This window comes from Ambystoma mexicanum, chromosome 6p (genome assembly GCF_040938575.1).
Source record: "Ambystoma mexicanum isolate Mex_15411 chromosome 6p, UKY_AmexF1_1, whole genome shotgun sequence".
NCBI lineage: Eukaryota > Metazoa > Chordata > Amphibia > Caudata > Ambystomatidae > Ambystoma > Ambystoma mexicanum.
Window position 1 is genome coordinate 1410572779 of NC_090935.1, and position 17019 is coordinate 1410589797.

The window sequence follows — 17019 nt, forward strand, 5'->3', positions numbered from 1 at the left end:
TGTGCTACTTTGTCAATGGCAGCTAGGAGGCTTTGATTGTATAGCTCTACCATTGTGCATGGGTCGTTGTCAGGGTTATTCTGATGTTCTGTGATGAGAAGCATCAGGGGTAGTAGTTTCTCTGGCGTTCTGTTGTGAGAATTTCTGTATAGGGCAGCTGGAGCTTGGTGAGGAGGCATGTCTTTGTTCCTATATTTCAGTATGGTGAATGAGATGAGGTGATGGTCAGACCAGGGACATGGTGTGTTGGAGAGGATCTTAATATTGCAATTAAGATCTGCCAGCCAGTTGAGTGTTCGACCTTTGATATGTGTGGAGTAAGTGACCCAGTGTTTGAAGCCTAGCGCTTCAATAGTGTTGGTGAGGGCAAAGGCATTGTCATCATTTGGGTTAATGAGACACAGGTTTAAATCACCCATCAGAATGATTTGGGAGGATAGCATGGTGTTCACTGACAGAAGGTGAGCCATGTCTTCTTTTGAAGGAGAGAACTGGACCGGGTGTCTTTACATAAGGTGGAAGGTCAAGGTGAATGAATGGGTTAAGGACATATTGATGGAGAGTAATTCTCCTGAGTGGAATGGTTGGTTAGGGTTTTCCCTTATGAGGATTGATTTATAGCAACAAATGCTACTCCTCCTCCTTTAGCGCTGTGTCAATCCAGCCTGAAAATAGTTTAGCTTTCAGGAATGGCAAGGGATAGTGAGGGGCCGTCTGCTGCGGGAAGCTATGTTTCAGTAATAGCAATGAAGTCTAGATTATCATTCATGATGAGGTCGGCGATATCCAGAGCATGTGCTAGGAGTGACCGTGCATTAATGAGTGCACTCTTAAGTGTGGAGGCTTCTAGGTTGGCATTGTCTAAGGGGGTTGAACTGACCTCACTGCTTGAAGAAGGCATCGATGTAGGTAGGTGTGAGGTGCTCGAGGTTGCAGTGGATATTGGGGTAGTTGGTAGTAGTTGGTAGTAGTCTCCATAGACAAAAGCCTGCTTTCACTTACGCTGCAAGCAGCTGGAAAGATTTGCCTGAACCTCTTTGAGAGAGGCTGTTTAGTCCAAAAAGCAGGGCTTGCAAATGTGTCTCAAATCTGTCAGGCAGGTTTTTCTAAAGTGCCCATAAGTAGCCAAAACATGATAATCGAAATGTTGGTCTGCCCATTACAGTCTGTCTACTTTATTGGATACTTTGGTTTGGGTCTTGGATCTCTCTTGCTAAGGACACAAACTCAATTCTGTGGATCTTTGGCTGTGGTGGGCTGCAGACCTAGGGGGATCTGGGAGTCACCAGTGGTCCCCTTGCCCACTTGGTGCTTCACTGACTACCACTGGGGTCAATGTAGCCAGTGGGCATGGCGGCAGGCCTTGCCAGGTTACACAGCAGTTACTGTATATATATATCACTAAAAAACACAAGTTAAGCAGTTATGGTTTCTAAAGCAACCCTAACTGTGACAGAGACTTCATAAAACAACAATCATAGAACTTTGCATAATAGATCAAGCGGGCACCGCACATGTCACTGCCCATACAAAAACAAACAACATTCATTGAAATCTATTTCCAAAAGGTGTGCCAAGGTCAGTAAATGGACCCTGACATGAAGGAATGGGGGCAGCTCCCAGCCTTGGGTGTGAGCCCTAACAGGGTGGAAACCAGAGTCATTCCTACCTCCCCCCATTAAAGGAACATAACTGTTAGGATGGGCCCAATCCCTGTCCCTTCCCTTCATGATCACTGATGGCACCACTCTTGATCCCCCCCATACCTCTGTGTCATGTTTGTGGTCAGTCTCTTTCTCTAATTTTCAGAAAGCCACATGTACCTGAGTTCCTGGCAGATTGCCCCCAACGAAGAAGCACAAGAGAGCATCCAGGGAGATGCCTCTTAACAGCACTTTCTTAAAAGCACTTTTCAACCAGCAATGGACAAAGAGAGAACAGCTAGGTGATGCAGCATCAGCAATTATTACAAGCATCAGCACAGACCACTGCACGCGTCTAACAAACACAGACTCACTGACCTATAAATCATCCATGGAGCAGCCCCTTTTGGAACACTGGAATTCTAACATGGAGTTGGACATTTTTCAGAGTGGCTCGCATTTGACAAAAGCCAGAGGAACTGCACCAGGAAAAGGGATGGGGCTTAGCCCCCTTTTTATGTATTCACCTGATTGTAACACTTCCCAAGTGGGCTATGTAGGGACTGATTGGTGCAGGGAATCATCAATTGGAGAAGAAGGGGAAGAGTAAAAGCTGGAACCGGAAACAGGATGGTGTGAATTGTTTGAATGGGATCCGAGGAGGCAGAGGTAGCAGACCAAGAGGCTAGAGGAGGGAGGATGGTGTGGAGGAGTGTGTAGGCATTTTCTAGAAAATGTGTCCTGTTGGTTGGTGAGTGAATGTGGGTGCAAGTGGTGTCAGTTAGAATAGTAGTAGAGATAATAGAGAGGTTAGCGAGTGGTTGAAAGTTTGAATAAGATAGTGAAAGGAGGGTGACTGAGTAATAATGCGGAGGGAAGAGTGGTAGTTGTGTAGAGAAAGGAAGTAGTATTAGTGGATTTGCGAGGGGAGAGTAGCAGTGGAGTACCTAGGGGAGAGTAGTAGCGAAGTGGAAAGGGGAGAGTAGTAGTCGAGTGGATAGGGGAGAATAGTATTGGAGGGAGGAAATATTTAAGTATAAGATTGAATGGTGGAGGGAGATTGTAGAAATAGAAAACATTGGAGGGACAGAAGAGATAGATCCAGGGAGAAAGGGGAGGTACAGCGGGTTGAGTAGGATGGAGGAGAGTATATGTAAAAAGAGAAAGTGAGAGATCAAGGAATGGGTAATTCAAAGCATAGAAAAAACTGTGAGGGTGAAGACCAGATGTCTAATCAGCACAAACCTCAAGCCATCTCTTGTGGTAGTTCTGGACAGGAACCCTACATTGTTACCTGAGGGAGATTAAATAGATAATGCATTCACCTTTAGGCCATCACAAGAAGATAGAAAGATTAGATAGTAGGGGTTACCAATCATTAGAACTAACCCAGGTATTTAGGGAAATCTGGGTTAGGGTGGGGCTGCCAATCCCTAGGTTAGAAAGAGAGGGACGGTCATTAGGCTGAAGGAAAGAAAATAATAAAAAAAAGCTTTCATTTCATCTGGGAGTTGGTGTATTCTTGAGGCAATCTGTGACAGGTGGTGTCATTATGGGAACCATTAGCCCCCAATACCGAGATTTCCCACAGCAAAGGGAGATGTTGAGAATATTGAGGTTGACCAGGATGGCCCAAACCCCCACAAGGACAACTCCCAGAGCCACAGGATGTACCCATGGGGATGAGGAGGTAACCATTTCCCCCCAGGACAAGGCCCTAGTCAGGAATGGATTAAAACTGGAATTTCCAGAAGGCAAGTATAAAAGAATTGCACCTAACTCTAGAGTGGCTCACAAACGGTCCTTAGACATGATGTTAGGAGTTATTGACGTGGAATAAAAAGGAGAAGTAAAAGTGGTCCTCTTTTATCTGAGATGTCACACCCATATGAACAAACCGAGCCAAAACATAACATAGCCCAGTTGATTTGCTTGAAGATTATATTAGAAATTGAAAAAAATCAAAGTTATTGGTGAGAATGGGTAGCAGCTACATGTACAAGCTGATGGGAGATATGAAAGATTTGATAACCATCAAGACACTCAGGACATCTATCTATTACCCCAAGACAGACTGGTGGAGTTATTCCACAAGATCTTGAAGCAAACCTACAAAAAATGGTTGCAGAAGATTAACAAAACTGGGATGACATCATACCATGGACCCTGTTTCCCATTCAAAAGACACCTAATTTTGCAATGGGCTTCTGCACATTTGATCTAGTGTACGTACAGAACCCTATTTATTTCTTAGACAACACGAGAGAGGAGTGGGAGGGACAAGCCGACCAGCAAACCAGTGAACATCCGATGGTGCAGCATACCCGAGAATACATGGAAAAGGTGTGTAGTCTCATCAAGTCATATCTCAACACAGCACAGGCAATAAAAGAAAAAGCTTATAATAAAGATGCAAAACTATGCATCTTCTAGGTATGAGAGAAGGTAATGGTCCTGTTGCCCAGCAAACAAAACAAGTTATTGGCCAGATTACATGGGCCTTTTGTTGTCACATAAATAATCTCAAACATCAGGCATAAAGTCCAACAAGCCAATGGAGAGAAGCCATCACAACTGTACCACATAAATACATTTAATGTTTTGTTGGGAAAACAGTAAGCCAGAGCTCCAGACTTTCTAATTCAATAACACCTGGCAGACTCCCTAACCAATCCAAGTGCATTTGGTCACCATACAATCAGATCTCCCCACAACCAGAAACCAGGAACTAGGCAGATTGATAGGCAGATACCCAGATGTATTCTCTCTCTACAAAGCTAAGGAGATTAAAAGGCGTAGTGCGTACGGTATAGACACCCTTAGGCCAAGTGACCCAACTGAAACCTTTTTGTCTACAAGAGACCTAGATAAAACTACAAAAGAAAAACTAAAGAAGATGACAAAGCTCGGCTTCAATGACTTCCAATGGCTTAATGAGTTACTAAAGTTAATTGTATACCAGATGACCATGATCGAGGAGCTGGTGGAGATGCACTACAGAAGGCCTTTTTCACATCACTGCCCCCCTTTTCAGACTTCACAGTGCTCTTTCTACATTCCAGTGGCTGAAGGACCAATTTCTGACTCTTAGCGGAGGCATCATGGGAGTTAATCTTGAAGACAGCATTGTACATAGCACCACCTGGGAAGATAACTTGGCAGGGATATGTAAGCAACTCAGGAAAGCCAAACTCAGCATCAACCCTCCAAGGTTTCACTTAGATCAGATGTGAAGTACCTTGGATTGCATGTGGGAAATTAAAACTTGTTACCTCAAGTAACAGTGGAAGCAGTGCAAAAGGCACCTCTGCCCCTAATGAAGCAAAACATGCAAGCATTACTAGGACTTGTTGATTAGATAGCTCTGCTAACAGACACATTGATCAAATCCCACCCTCATGTCATTCAATGGAACTTCACACCCAGCAAGCTTCCAAAAGTATCAATAACTATCTCTGCCAAAGCCCAATCTTGTTGATGCCAGACTGTACTAAATAATTCATCCTAAATGGATGCTTCTACAATTGGCTTGGTGGGGGTCGGGGGGGATAATGCTAGCTCAGATTACCGAACAGCGAGAGAAACCCATCATGTATATCAGCCATAAACTCTTTCCAGGGAATGAAACTACTGTGTGCAAAATTAAATGAAATGAGCCATCCAGAGTTTGAAATAGTACCTCACACGGTGACCATTTAAAGTGATCATCAACCACACCTTGCTGTGGATGGTTCAACATAACAACGCCAACCCCAGTGCCTTAAGGTGGTTTTTGGCTTTGCAGTCCGACTCCTTCTGAGTGGAATATCCAGAAGGAAAAAGGAGGCCAATGTTGATTTATTGTCAATCAGTGAATCAGTCCATCAGAGTCTGCAGGATGATGCCTCTCGGCAGTGCTTTGCCAACGGTATCAGAGAGTGAGCAAACCTTAAGGTGACACTGCACTGACAATTACAACACGTGTCAGCATGGACCACTGCATGCCACTCATATAAATTGGCTTGCTCACCTGTAAATCAGCCGTGGAGTGCCTCCATATGAAACTCTAACATGAACTTGGACATTTTTCCAGAGCAGTCCACCATTGATAAAAGCTGACAGAACGGAGCAAAGAAAAGTGGTGGCCCCCTTTTTATGTATCCACATGATTGTTACACCTTAGACCAGAAGGAGAAAGGGCAGTGTGAAGGAGGCTGTAGCTTATTTCTAGAAAAGGTTAGGTATTGGTTGGTGAGATAAAGGTGTTTGAACATTTGGAGGAAAAACGCTTGCTATTTTCATAACAGCAATCTCTGCTGAAATACCTGTGTCAGCTGCAGCACTGCGAGCCTGCTAGCTCTTGCTGCCGTGCATATCGCTTCCTGGAGGAGGCGGTCTTGAGCTCGTCACGTGACCAATCACGTGGTTTTAGACATCTACTTCAAGGCAAGCAAGCCGCCCGAGCGGCGTGTTTGAACATTTGGAGGAAAAACGCTTGCTATTTTTATAACGGCAATCTCTGCTGAAATACCTGTGTCAGCTGCAGCACTGCGAGCCTGCTAGCTCTTGCTGCCGTGCATATCACTTCCTGGAGGAGGCGGTCTTGAGCTCGTCACGTGACCAATCACGTGGTTTTAGACATCTACTTCAAGGCAAGCAAGCCACCCTTGCGGCGGTAAGCCCGTTGGTGGAAAGGGCGCTGGCTGTTGTGCGGCTGTTAGGCGCCGGTGGCTTATTCGGATGGGAGACTGCAGAGGTATTTCCTCTTTGATCCCTTCCGGACATCTATCATTTATTAAGAGCCTTGAGTGATTGTTTTGTGCAGGACATTTAAACAGCACTTTGCTTCCTGTAAATTACTATGGTAGCTTGTAAATATACATTGAAAACCGGCATGCCTGAAAACATGGTGGACCAGGAGAGCATGGTAGCCGGTTCATCTTTAAAACAGTCAACTTTACATTTTGCAAGCTCCACTGGTCTTAAGCATCAACGTTCAAAATCTCTCTCATCTGGGGTCGGTTGTCATCGCATGCATGAAACCCTTCCAAGTGAGACAATGATTGTTGCGCCCCAAGTGGTACCAATGGTTCCCCCTATCACGACCACCTGCGGGGCACAAGAATCACCACTTGTAGTGGCCAATACTATTTCAAAAGTGCCTGATTCTAATATTCTAGTTCAATCAGAAGCTCCTCGCTCCCCCCCCAGGTGTGGAGATAAGCCATATTAATCCTGAAAGTTGCGCAAGTAAACATTCCACTGCAGAAGTCACTGACACAACATTAGAATCCGCCTGTCTTGCAGACGAATTACATGCTGATGCTCACCTGAAATTATCTAGCTCTGATTCGGTCAACCCAGCTATTGACATAAATAATAGTAGCAATTCACAGGGAACGCCAATTACAGCACTCCCTATGAAACCTGAGCTGTGCTCAGTGTCCGCCCAAGTGCAGTTACGCCAAGCTTATGGGCAACTCTGCCTCACGGGTGAGGTTCATGATGATGCCATATAGTTCATGAATTCGTCTAATAACTCCTCTTTCCCCGCATCTGACGTACTATATATATGTTCAAATACAGGGGATCTAATACAGCTACAAGAAGATCTTTCACATAATACTACCATTATACCTGCTAAAAATTCCCTTTCTTCCCAATCCACTTCCATTAATTCTCCAGCCTCAGTTATCTTGAACAAATCTCACACTGATATTGTAAACGAATCACTATCCTTTATAGCGCCTACTCCTCGTCGGACAAGATTTCGCGAAGTCGATAAGACCTCAGAATTCTTTATAGAACGAGCACAGGACAAGCACTTTTCATTCCCGGAGGCCCCAGCACTGAATATCACCTTGAGTGCAATGAACAACGCCTTATTAACTATTGCAAAATTGTATGAGGCCCTAGATAATAAGTTCACTCGCCAATCAATGCTCATAGAGCAATATTTCAACAAGGATCTTCTAGATGAAAACAAAAAATCCATATCTAATGCCTCAATAAATCCCATTACTCTAATGACTACAGATTTTGCAACTCAGACCCAGGCGACTAGGTGCCCCCAACCTGCACAAATACTAGTGGTTGAAAAAGATAAGCCCATTGTCTTGGCAGGTGTTGCTAATGCCTGTCTTTCCCTACCTCCCCAGATTAATATTGATGATACCATACAATCACCAAGTAAAATTGTCTCAACTTCGAATCCCAAATTGCCTCTTAAAGACTCTGCCAATATTTTTGAACTATTCGCCCCAGCTGTCACCAATTCCTCATCCAAATCTTCTACCTCTCGCCGTTCGAGAAAAGATTGGAAAAGAATGAAATAAGCTGTGCAAAAAACAAAATCTTGTACAAAAGCAAGTGAGAATTCCCGAAAATGTATTAAAATTCCATCTCGACTAGAAAAATCTGTAGTATCATCTACTCCTGAAGTTTTAACTAAGGTGGTTCCAGTAATAATACCACATCAACCACTTGACGATCTTATAGCCCTAGCAAAGCAGGCTATCACTACTTCTGTCACGCCTCCATCCATGTTTCAAAATAAACCTGGACCTGGCTCGCTTATGCCACCTGACTCAAGAGTTCCAACAGGCACCATTCCATCTATGCCAGTAGTCACTACACTCAATCCCAGTGTACATGTTGAATCAGTCATCGCCCAGTTAAGAGAAGAAATTAGAGCTTCGATCAATGCCTATACTCCTCATTCTAACTTGACTTCACAATTGGCTCTTCCATCATGTGCAGATCAAACACAAGGCATAAAGAATCCAACTATATGGTCACCCATGAGTCACAGTGAACAACTCCCGATCTCAAAGCTTGCTACTGCACACTTATCCAATTGCTCACATGCAGAATATGTGCAGCCTAATACATCTGAGTCTGTAAAATCTGTACAGATGCAAGTAACCTCTGTATCAAATCCTATACCAATTAAGGATTCGCATATAGAATCAGTTTCTCAATTGCCAACTTTAAAACAAGATCTAGGAGAATATATTAAATCCTCCATTGAGTCTTGTTTTGCAGAATTGAAGTCCACTGGTCAGGACTATAAATTAACTTCTGCAGCTCTCACCTCGAAAACAAATACGCTGCAACAAACTATTAAAACACCAAACGAACAGCTGACTCACGCTCTGACCAAACCCATGCCTTGTGATACAAGTATGCAAAAGTCAATTGTGAGTCCTCAAAATTTGTATTCCAATGCCAAACTGCAATTATACTCACTGAATATGAAATGTCGTGCAGCACCTTTTTCAATGTATGTACTTAATAGATCAAGTATATTGAACATCTGTGCTGATATTGCGATTCTTAAAGACTTATCTACCACCGATATTGAATACATAGAGTTTGTTAATCAAGATGACCTGTCGGAAGTTAAGATATATGTACGCTCAGGTCTAGTGTTTAACATGTTGTGGCAGGCGCTGATGTCATTATTTGACCTAGGATTTATTCTGTCTCAAGATATTAAACCAGTCAGTGACAAAATGGAGAAACTCCAAGTCCCGACGTACCAATCAAAACAACATGCCACATCTCAAAGTTTAAACTCTCATCAAGCTTCCGTAGTCATGGGACCCCAAGAGTATGTGAAGCAATCATAACTAACTCTCAATCAAGATGTTGTTTCCTTACTGTGCTGGAATACCAGAGGTCACGCTCACTTTATAAATTCAAACGTAAGTGACTTGCCTCGATTTGATATTATAGCCTTGCAAGAAACATGGCTTATGACTGTCCCGATTTGTGCTTCGCATACAATTGTTTCCTCATTTGCGGTCAAATAATCTATGGGATGCCCCTCTGGTGGCTTGTTGCTAGCAGTCAAGCATAATAGTGGTTTGAAAGTGATCCAGTATCCCTCCTCATCCCCATATTTCCAAGTAGTCAAATTAACTCGGGGCATGGCGAGCTTTGCCATTATTAATATATATTGGAGTAGGCAGAACATAACGGATGAGATGTTCTTCATGCACTTGACCCTACACTTGGACAAAATAATCGCTGACACTAGTATTGTGTGCTCTATTGTTCTTGGTGACTTAAACTTACATATTTTACCAACGATCAATAGCAGGTCTGGGCTCGATGAGCAAACCTGGTGCACTATTATGAAAGAAAGGGGGTATGTAATGTTAAACAACACTGTGGACGGTGATGTCCCTGCCTGTGTAACTTGGTCTTCCGGGTCTCGGCAGGCAATTTTAGACTATATCTATATAAACAAGAAATGCCTACCCCAGGTACAGTCTATGGATGTGATTCCTTCATTAGTGAGCGATCACAATAAACTCGTCATGCACTTTAATTTTTCAGTGGGGCATCATTTATTAGATCGAAACAGCTATCCATACTCTCTTAAAGTGAATAACAGCGGCACCCGTTTATGTTGGAATCCAACGACATTGAATCAGCTTAAATGGGTTTTGATCGACTCCCATAGACCTCTATCTTCCAAAGATTTGCAGTGCTATGTCACTACGATGCAAAGTTTCAGGCAAGTAAAAATGCCTGACTCTAGCATCAGACATAAGCTCACACACAGTTATGATGCTGAAATACAGCAAAGAAAGGCACAGCTAAGGCAAGCAATACGTAACCTAAGGGATGACCCAGCCATTAGCAGACCAGCTTCGAAGAGATTTCTGAAAGCCAGATATAGACAATGGCTGAAAGGTCATAAGTGCTTGCGATATCAAGAAGATGGAGAGAATATGTTGAGGCAAATGCTCACTAAATCCACCAGTGGCATTTGGAATTGCCTAAATACAGCCACCCATAGACTACAGTCTGCCGTGCTTACTTCTGCACTCCCAAGTGAAAAATGGTCTGAACACTTCTACACCATATATCGTTCTCCATTCCCAGATCTCCTATTGGAATTTCAGAATATACACTCACCTCATGCCTTCAGAATGGATCAGGTAGATATTTTAAGTTGCATCAAAAATCTCAGCCGATCCAGAGCGGTTGGCCCTGATGGCCTCCATAATGGCATGCTTAAAGATCACCCTCTCCAATGGGCTTCTATTCTCCATTACATTTTTCAACACATTTTTCATGTCGGGGAAATCCCCAAATCTTGGAAGCGCTCTATCATTCTGCCAATATTTAAAAAGGGTGATAGGGCCGATCCTACAGCTTATCATCCTATCGCCCTTCTCGATTGCCCAGGCAACATTTTTGCCCACCTAATTTTGAAGCAGTTCAATCTCTGGCTTGATTCAAATGATTCTCGTGATCCATTTCAAACAGGATTTCTACCTGGCTTGGCCACCGCCATTAATGTCATCACACTAAGTTCCGTCATCCATCAGGCGCGTCAACGATGTCAAGTGTTATACATGGCTTTCATTGACTTCCGCATGGCGTTTGACGCAATTCCACTGGAGCTAATATATAAAAAAACTTGTGGATAGAGGCTGTCCTTGGTTTATTCTGAAGTGGGTAATCCAGTTGCACTCGGGCACCTCTATCCAGGTTAGACTAAATAGTGAAGGCTTATTGTCGGAACCAATAGAGACTGCACGAGGCCTCAAACAGGGCTGCATTTTGGCATCAGCGATATTCAATTTTTTTATTTCTGATGTAAGACAAGTTTTTGCTTCACTTGTCACAGACTCCCCGAAACTTAACAACATCCAAATCAGGCATTTGTTGTATGCCAATGATATGGTTTTACTATCGAAGACTGCGAATGGCCTCCGTGTCCTATTGAAAGCTTTGGATCGCTATACTGTGGAAAATCGTGTAACTGTTAATATAGCGAAAACCAAGGTTATCCAATTCGGCACAAGAAAACAAAGATGTGTCAATCATCAATGGCCCTTACAATGCACAATACTGGAAACCGTACCATCCTATATATATCTAGGCACCTTTGTTACAAACACCATAAATCTTAACGCTCATGATCATCATGTAAAACAAAAGATTACGACAGCGGTCTCACAGGCACGCCTGATTAAAGGCAAATATTGCAAGTTCTCCTTAGTTCCGACAATTGTTTATTACAAGCAAAAGTTTGTTCCACTAATAACTTATGGAGTGGAGGCTTCTTTGAAAAAAACCTATATTTACTGGTCTGCCATAGAGGGATGTTATTGGAAACGAGTCTTGCCTATACCACTTTCCTATCCTATGTGTATCGTGAGACACGAGTTGGGCCTAGTGTCTTTATATGCCATTTGCAAATGGAAAATTTGTTCACTTTATAGGAAATGTGTTATGACAGATAATAAATCGGGTCTAATTAAAGTGATTGCAAAGTATCTCTTACCATCAATGGATGCATTTCCCTATGGTTGGAGGCAAAAAGCGCAGGAGATCATTAGTGAGACCGGGCTTACAATAACACTGTTGATAGAGAACCCGAACCGAGCAAAAATACGATTATGGGAGTACGATTGGATACAGACGCGACACGCGTGCACCCACTATCAGGTTTTTGCAGATACTCCATTCAATCTGAAACGCTATGGTGCAGTCGAAAGTTACTCAGCCTTGTTTCCTAGTCCTCGACTGCGTGATGATTTCCTTTGCTATCGATTGAATCTTTGGGCCACAAATGAGCTACTTTACAAATGCAAATTAATACCTGAGAATGAGCGCCTTTGTCGTTTTTGTAAGGTCTCCCCAGAAACTTTGAAACATCTGTGCTCAGTCTGCCCTGCATTACTTATACAAAGAATCAAGTATATGAAACCCTTGTTGATAGATCACATAATACTTACCAGTGACAGATTGTGGGAACTGCTATTTCATACTAATAATCAGCCATTGAGATATGCAATATTGAATTTCTTGCACAGTTTAAAATTGACAGACAAAAGATCGACTCAGAGCAAATTATGATCGTATGCATTTCTTTCCTGTGATATCTTATTGCTTGTCATTTTTACTGTTTAAAGAAGAGTTGTTGTTGCTTTACACTGCTAGTTTGATTGATAAAGTGGAGTTGTTATGTTTACCTTATATTTTTTTCTATTTTTTTCTTTTTTCTTTTTTTTTCATTTTTCTTTTGCTTGTTATCATTTTTGCGATTGTATTGTCTTAATGAATTTTGATAATATTATGTAATTGATTTGTTGAAAAATCAAGTTTACTTAATTAAAACAACTTTCTAATAAAAAAATAAAATAAAAATAAAGGAGTACTGTGTTGTGAATGTGCATGCAAGTTGTTTGAGTGAGAGTAGTAGTAGGAAGGTAGGGAGTGGATGAAAGGGTGATGGAGAGAGTGAAATGAGGTTGACTGAGAAGTAGTCCGGAGGGAGTAGTGATAGTCGTGTGGAGGATGGATGTATGAGTAGTGGCATGGGAAGAGTAGTAGTGGAGTAGGGAGGGATAGATGAAGTGGACAGGGGAGAGTAGTTTTGGAGGGAGTAAGTGGAAGAAGGTAAGAGATAAGAGAGGAAGTACATTGTAGAGAGAGAGAGAGAGATAATCAGAGTGACAGAAGAGAGCGAGATGAGAGGTGGAGGTTGGAGGAGCAGGGAGGAGAGCAGGAGTACAAAATTAAAGTGACAGAGAGATCAAGGAAATGGAAGTCAGAGCATAGAAGGAACAGAGAGGATCAAGACGGGGTGTATGAATGACATAATTCTTGAACCATCACCTGGGGATGTCCTGGATAGGAGCCGTAGGTTGCTCCAAGCGGGCAGTAGATACATAAGGAAGTTGCCATTAGGTCATCACAAGATGACACACAGATTTGAGATGTTTGGGCTTACAGAGCATTAGAAACAACCCAGGGATTGAGAGAAATTGAGTAAGGGTTGGATTTCCTATCCCTATGTTAGAAAAAGGAATGGCCATAAGGCCTGTTGGAAAGAGCATAATAAAAGCCCTTGAACCTCATCTGGGAGTTGGTGTGTTCTTGTCACCATCTGTGACACCGGACTTGAGCAATGAAACAAAATTAAACAAAAGGTGGAGTACCACAACTAGCTGTGATCAACAATTTGAAAAATACATCCCAACAAGCATTAAAATTAAATAGATTATCACATTTAGCAAAGGAATAACCACAAGGCTGTAGTGGTGGAGGCAGAGTTCGGTGCGGGAGTGCTAGAGGGGGGACCAGCTTTCCATGGTGCAAAGACGCTCAAAGGGAAGGCCTGAGATGAATGGTTAGCCATTAGCCTCTCACAGTATTCTGTCTTTGCATGGGATTCCTGGAATTAGTGGCTGATGAACATTCCAATTGGGGACAACTCAATATTTGCCTGCAATTGGTGAAAGAGCAGCAATCAAGATATATATGAAGATCAACAGCATCCACAACATCCTTCACCTCGAGATCTGCCTCATCATCCAAACCTAGATGTCATGTTCTAGGTTGAAGCCTGAAGTTCATAGTGACAAAGACAGAATTCATTTTCATAGAAAAAGCCATCAACCATGTCCAAGTCCAAAATTGGCTGATGGAAATTAAACTCAAAATATGAATACCTCAACTGTGACCATTTGCAGATCTCTTGTCTTTACTATAAACAATGACATTTAATTCTAAACATACATCACCAAGAAGACCAAAGCAGGAAGGTATCGGATTGCGCTCCTCTGCAAAGTCAGGAATTTCATCATTGTTACCGGTTTGAGAATAGTTACTGAAGCCCTGATTATTTTCCACCTGGACAGTGTCAATCCCTGGTGTGGAGGATTTCCAGATGCTCCCTCAGCCCCTCTGAAAGCCATCCAGTATGCTGCTGCATGCAGCATCATAGGACTAAGAAATTTCAACCACATCATGCCCATCCTCAAGGATCCTTACTGGCCATCCCTCAAAGTATGCATCATGTACAAGACAGCCTGCATCACCTACAAAGCAGTAGTGACCAACTCACCACTCAACCTGACTGAGAAATTCACCACCTTTGGAGGTCAGAACATCATCAGAAGCCACAACATTTTCAGACTGGGGAAAAAAGAACTTCAAGAAGGAAGCAATAAGAAACATGCCTTTTCCTGCTACACAATTGCTGTACACTGATGTCAACCCTAATATTCCCCGTCCAGAACTCCAACCTACCCCGCTACCCATTCTACCTGTAACCCCTTTGGTGCGACACATATCTACAGGGATCAGTTGCTTCCCAGTTAGGTTTATGTTTTATAAATCGTACATGTATAAGCAAGCACAAACAATTTAGGGTGGATTTGGGGGAGGGGGTGGAACAAGTTTAGAGCTCTCCTCACAGAAATGTTTAAAATAATGAGTTGAAATGGAGAATTTGACATACATTTCAGAAAATGTGGGTAAACAAGGCATTTCATTTCAAATTGATTCTGTGGAGAACACATGGAAATTCCAATAGATGCCAGGTCACCAACAGTATCCAGAAGAATATTTAAACATAATTTAAGGCTAGTTGAGTCCAAAGAAAAAACATGTGGTCTGTGTCAACAATACATACCGGCATAGTCTAGTAAAGGAAATGTATGGTGCCAGTGTACACTCCTAAACCTCAAATCCCTGCCACACATATACACACTCTCATTGACACACTCACCTGCACCCTCCAACGTTATTGCTCATTATGACCCAGTTCCTGTATAATGCTGGGTGGCATCTCTATGTTCACTTCCTCAGATGGTGGACATAAAGAGGTTTGTGTTGTCTTTTATCCATAATCCTTTTCCAATGAGTAAGGACAATTACTCAGAAAGTGTTAATGGGGGATAGCACTGTGATCTCAATTCCACTGAGGGACTTTTTTCATGGTTTGCCCTTCAAAGACAAATAATTAGTCACGGGACATTGACATTATAATTACATGGGATAAGATACAATACAAGTAGTGCATGGGGCACCTCTTTCATTCCCATCACAATTTGGCAGGTGGGAATGCTCCCTCAAACTTTTGATACTGATTTGATAGAAAGTGAATATACTTTTTATATAAAAATAATATAAAAAAATTATATTGATTTGAAATATAAAACGGCTATCAAAATATTTTGATATGATGTTGAGCTGATTTGATATGAAGTGAATATACATTTTATATAAAAAAAAGATGTAAACATTGAAGCAGCCGCCGGTGGTGGTGCCTGGACGACTATTAGGGCAAAGTGGGCTCTGAAGACAGTGACTTTGAACCTAGGGTTTTGTAAAGTCATGTGATGGTGACGCCGGAGTGGGCATCCGCCCCAATGTTATATGAAAGTGTACATACATTCTATATAAAGTATAGATGAAGTTGTGATTTTATAATATCAATGAGACAGGCTAGAGAGTTAGCTTCATCGGCTAGTAACATTAAACTTGGAGATAGATTTGATGTAGTGTGTAAAAAGAGGCTGGCACATTGGGACACCTGCTCCCGCTTTCCCCACTCACTTTGGCCAGCCACCCTTGGCCCTGCCCCTCACCAACTGTGAGGCCAAAAAACTTGGGGTTATCTTCGACTCCACTCTCTCCTTCTCCTCTCACATTTCTGACATCTCAAAAAAGGCTAACTATCAACTATACCTCCTCAGAGGCACTCTACCTTTTCTCACTTTCCCCCAGCATCTCACTGTCTCCAGAACCTGATTCTCTTTAGGCTAGACTACTGCAACAGCCTCTTCCTCAACCTCCCTGCTTCTGCCCTGTACCTTCTGCAACTCATCCAGGACAGAACCGTGAGACTTATCCTTGGCCTCAAGCACAGGGACTGCATCTCTTCGGCTCTGAAATCCCTTTACTGGTGCCCTGTGGCTGCAAGGATCAAATCCAAGACCCTCTGCATTGTCCACATGGCTTTCTGGGGCCTGGGACCTACTTACCTTCCACGTTGCCTAGCTATATACTGTCCCTCTCATGCCCTCCACTCATCTACCTCCAACCTTCTTCGAGTAATCCGGTTCTCCAAGCAGAGATTTGGAGGGAGATCCCTTTCCTCAGCAGGCACCTCCCTCTACAACAGCCTCCCTGCCACCCTCCATCTGGAGCCTGATATTCTTAAATTCTGGAAACTCCTCAAGACCTTCCTCTTCTCTTCCCGCTCTCTCACCCTACCCTGCTAACCTAGCTCTCTGCTCTTCCTTCTCTCCCGCCTTTACATACAGCTTACTGACTGATCGTCTGGTGTACCTCAGAGTCTCACGGGTCACAGTCACCCCTGCAAGTCCTTTTGCACTTGCCTTAGGGCCCGCTACCCCACCCCTCACTGCACTTGTAATAAATCCTAGCAAGCTTCTCTCTCTCTGCACTTCCTCAGTCTCTACTGACTGGGTGCACTTGGACCCCTGCCCCATCCTTGCACTGTCTGCAGTTGCATGATCTGTTAAAGCTCTTCATGAAGTTCATTCTCTCTGTTCTCCCTTGCCTTCAGCCCTTAATGTGCATTTGGAAAAAATGCAGAATCACTGTCAGGCATATTTAC